Genomic DNA, 4,559 nt, shown 5'->3' with positions numbered 1-4,559 from the left:
TTATAGCGTTGATCTATAACTTTTTAAGTCAACTACTGTAGTTTGTAAACCATCCTTTCGATGGGTACAGAAGTTTGAAGTGGTTGTGAGTACTACCTTGTCTTTCTCGTCTTAACCTAAGCCTTTAGTTGTTCTTAAATCTCGGGACGAGATTTCTTTTTAGAGGGGTTGAGCTGTAACACCCTAGGTGTTAAGCGTCACTAAAATTTAAGCATGACATCATCTTGAGCATCAGCATCCCATGTGATTGTTCCGAAAAGGTTAATCATGTGTTGCATTCACTTTAAAATAATATAACTTGTAATGCTTATGTATGCTTTGGGGTGAAGTTGTGTTTTGACTTTTGTTAAAAACAGTGACCTTAGAGATGATTTTGACCTCTATAACTTTCGATCCATGAACTTTTAGCAGCCGATCTTTATATCAAAATTAGAGGGCTATAGTAGGAGAGTAATTTTTATTAAAGATCATGCCCTTGAAATTTCTTGGAGCTAGAAAAAAATCTTACTCAAATATAGGCTGCCAGACTTTGGGTTTCAGACCTAGTCCAGTTAACTGAAGCTGAATTTTAGTGTTCTGTGACTGATTCTGGAGCTGTATTGTGCTTAATCCGTGGAGTTGTGAGTTAATGTTAAGATCAAAACTAGACATAATTATACGTTTAAAAATTCGAATTAGAGACAAGAGTATATATATGTACATAAAAGGAGACGTATGGAAAATCTAACTTTTCCATTTCTCTATCGTCATTTGTTTTCTTCTTCTTATCCTTTCGTCACTCTGTTCGGTCGGCTGGCTGAACATGTGTTTCTCTCTCACGCCATCTCTCTCCCTCGCATTTTCTGCTCCCTCCACGCAGGTGATTAGCTGTCCCTATCTCATCTTCATACTACTTCTCTATTCCAGACACATGTCCAACGCTTAAAAAAAATCTCTCAGCCCTTCCTTTCCCTTAAGCGAAAAAAAAATCTTTCACATCTCTGCCATGTTCACGTTAGCTTCCTGGGAGTTTCACATCTGCGCCACCTCTCCATATCCCTGCACCAGTGCTTGGTTCCTTAGGGTCGAGCTTCCAGCTCCACGCCAGTTCCTGGCTCGATGTCAGCGAGCACGCCAGCCACCCGCCCCTGAACGAGCTCCCTCCACTACTCGTTATCTGTGCTTCCACCCTGTCGCATCCGCCCAGGCCACTGGACGCCGGCGTCGCGTTCGGCTGGTCGCGCTCGTCCTTGCCTCTGCATCTACCAGCGCCCTACACCTGCTCATCGCTCCCCATCGCGCTCGACATCATCCCCAGCCTCACGCTGCACTCACCGGACAGCATCCTCCTCGCCGCGTGGAGCTGCTGAATGTGGCTCCCCAACGTCGCTGTTGCCTACTGCTCGCTCTATAGCAGCTCGCCGGCTCCCTGGAAATTCCCCAGCCATCGTCCGGCTTCCTTGCCTCGCCGGTTTGTCGTCGTTGTCGTTATTTGTTTAAAACTGCCGATTCGAAATTCTTAGCTTTGTTCGGCATCACCTCATGCAGTTCGGTGCGTCGTCATCCCTGCTGTCTCGTAACGTCGCGCTCCTCACACTTTATTTCCTCTATGTCGGTGACGCTTGCTGAAAGCCTGAGTAAGTGCTCCAATGTCCGAAATTATGGTGGGTGCCAAAAGTTTGTCTGATATATGACGTCGTTCGGTAGTTATTGTCTGGTAGATGGTATAGCTGTATGTGCCTCGACGTCTTAGCTGTTCGCTCAGTATGCCGCTTCTTGCGATTGTTATTTTAATATCGTAGATTTATGCTTGCATCGGTGAGGATGGTTGTGTGTTTTGATTATAGGAGAGCGTGATCCGAGAAATTGTTTTATGTGCTATGTTGGTCGACTGGTGGCCTGCGCCATCGGTCCGTATCTTGTGCGGGTAAATCACAGTAGTGCGATTACTGGTTGGAAGGAATTAGATGGTGAAAAAAAATTGAATTTATATATGTCGCTCGCTAGAAAAAAAAAATGTCCGAGTCAGGTTCGCCACCATTTTGGCAAATCTCCACTCGGCTTTGGTATTGCGTAGACTTAGATTTTCTTGGAGTACATTTTGATTTGATTGGAACATATTTTGTTAGTCGTCGATTATCTGCGTAATTAGAAATACATTTTTGTTAGTTGTCAATAATCCACTTAATTAGAAATATCTTACCGTGGAATAAATAACTTAATGAAAATAATAAAATAATTAGTATGTACTTTGAATTTTTGGAATTGTATGAATATTATGCGCGAAGTGTGACTTTTCCGTGTAGGAATATTACGCTTGGGGGTTTATCGTTTAAATTCTTTATATTGCATATGTGTCCATTTCATCATCACATCATGCTCATAGCATGCATTTATGCTTTACGTGTAGATTACGTTATCCGTGGATCAATCGCTTGGTGGAGTAATTTTCTAGAGACTGGTCATCACCCTGAAGACTCGTGAAATTTTATTTCCTTAGTCCTCGGCTCTTCTCTGCAACAAAGGCAAGCCCCGGTGCATTTGCCACCTCCTTCGATTTTAAAAAGTTTTATCGCCTTGAATGATGCATTAGGTGATAGGAGTTGTGTGATCAAACAGTTGATGCATTTTCTTCCTTGATTAAACAACCCTAATACCCGTTTTATGAAAATTTAATGATGCTTAGCCCTGCTTATTAATTTAGGATTGTTTTTAAAAGATGATGTGTAACATGGGATATGGGAATTTGTGAAATAAAAGGACTTGTGATGATGAAGCCATTGCGGCCGCGATGATTTCATCATTCAAGTAGGGTACCTCTCTCAGGTATCATGTTTTGGGAAATAATATGTAATGTAGACCAGACGTTGAGCAGGAAAGTTCGCCCGTCTGTGTCGATTAAGGACCGTTCGATGTAGGCCTGATGAGGTGAGACTTTGCAACTAGCCACATGCTTCGGTAAGCCTGAACCTGGCTATTCCATACGTGAAAAGACAATCGCGCACTGGGCGTGGGAGATGGTGGGAGTAGCGTGTACCCTCCTGGCTAGAGGCTGGACGGAGGAGTACTGTGCTCCCGGGTAGCGCGGACCGGTTCACGTTGTGGAGGATCCGTGGGAACGGTTGACATATGCAAGGGTTAAGTGCTACATATGTCGTGTGGTTAGGAATTCCCAGCTGGGTATAATCGGTTCGAATCGTCGTTGCTCCTCGGTTATGGAGACTCAACTCACTGACCACTCATCGTAGTTAATAAGTGAAACATGAATTGGCTAAAAGAAAGCTAGATAGGACAAGTGAATGCTCTAGATCAGGAAAATCTAGAATCAGGTAAGAAATTAACTTGATAACTAAAAGATGGCTTAAGGATTCACCATTAGTAAGCGTTTCTGCAAAATGAGACCTTGATTATTGCTTAGCCTTACCTTGATTCCCAACAAGCCAGCATACCCTTGAGAGTCTTTTCTTTAGTCGGGTAAGTCTTGCTGAGTAATTCCATACTCAGGGTTTTATTCCCTGTTGTTTTTCAGGCTATAGTTTGTGCTGCCGATGGTGATGTTAAGTGCCGGTGGGCTCGGCCTTCTTATAAGTCTAAGTAACCTTTCTATACTTCTTATTGAGGATGGTCTCTTGAGCTAGCATATATTTCAAACTTATACGTTTATAATCACTCCGATGAAAATAATGTAAAATTTTTGTAACTTGTAAAATTTGGTAATAAAATTTCCGCTGCAAAAATATTGATGTATGTGATTCGTGTTTACTTAATCTTGCGATCTTGGTGGTAGTGGTTTATCCGAGGTCCCCTGGGATACTCGGACAGATCCTGTTAAGTTATCGGGCACACATGCATAGCTGTTTGATGTCTTTGAGACAAGGACAAGTGCATGTGGGTCCTATAATTTGGGAGGTTCAGCCACAGCCCACATCTTCACTAGCGCCACTGTGGCGTTCGGCGTCAGCTGGTAAATTCGAACTTCGAAACACTGTAGCACTTCGATGATAAATTGATGCAGAGGGGGGGGGTGAATAGGCGTAATCTGAAATTTACAACTTAAAACACAAGCTACGAGCCGAGGTTAGCGCTAGAACTTAAATCAAGTCTAGGAGAGAGAGGAAAACAAATCAAATGGAAATTAAGCGAATGAACACGGTGATTTGTTTTACCGAGGTTCGGTTCCAATGAACCTAATCCCCGTTGAGGTGGTCACAAAGACCGGGTCTCTTTCAACCCTTTCCCTCCCTCAAACGGTCACTTAGACAGAGTGAGCTTTCTTCTTAATCAAACGGGTCACTTAAACCCCGCAAGGACCACCACAACTTAGGTGTCTCTTGCTTTTATTACAATTGACTTGGGAACAAGAATGAGGAAGGAAGAAAGCGATCCAAGCACAAGAGCGCAAAAGAACACGAACAAACACTCTCTCAAGTCACTAGGTGGTTGGAGTGAATTTGGGACTTGGAGAGGCTTTGATCTTTTGATTTGTGTCTAGTAGTGAATGCACTAGCTCTTGTATTAAATGAAAACTTTAGAAGACTTGGATGCTTGGAGTTGTGGTGGTTGGGGGTATTTATAGCCCT

At 43.0% G+C, this 4,559-nt stretch overlaps 1 long non-coding RNA gene across 1 annotated transcript; it reads left to right on the top strand.

Moving 5' to 3' along the window:
• The first annotated feature begins 963 nt into the window (after window positions 1–963).
• LOC109940322 (uncharacterized) lies at window positions 964–3,026 on the top strand. Its single transcript, XR_002263098.2, has 3 exons — window positions 964–1,450; window positions 1,528–1,616; window positions 2,390–3,026. It is a non-coding gene; the product is annotated as an uncharacterized lncRNA (long non-coding RNA).
• The last annotated feature ends 1,533 nt before the right edge of the window (window positions 3,027–4,559 follow it).

This window comes from Zea mays, chromosome 6, assembly GCF_902167145.1.
Source record: "Zea mays cultivar B73 chromosome 6, Zm-B73-REFERENCE-NAM-5.0, whole genome shotgun sequence".
Classification (NCBI taxonomy): domain Eukaryota; kingdom Viridiplantae; phylum Streptophyta; class Magnoliopsida; order Poales; family Poaceae; genus Zea; species Zea mays.
Note: the sequence above shows the minus strand (reverse complement) of the source record. Positions and strands in the feature narration are given on the sequence as shown.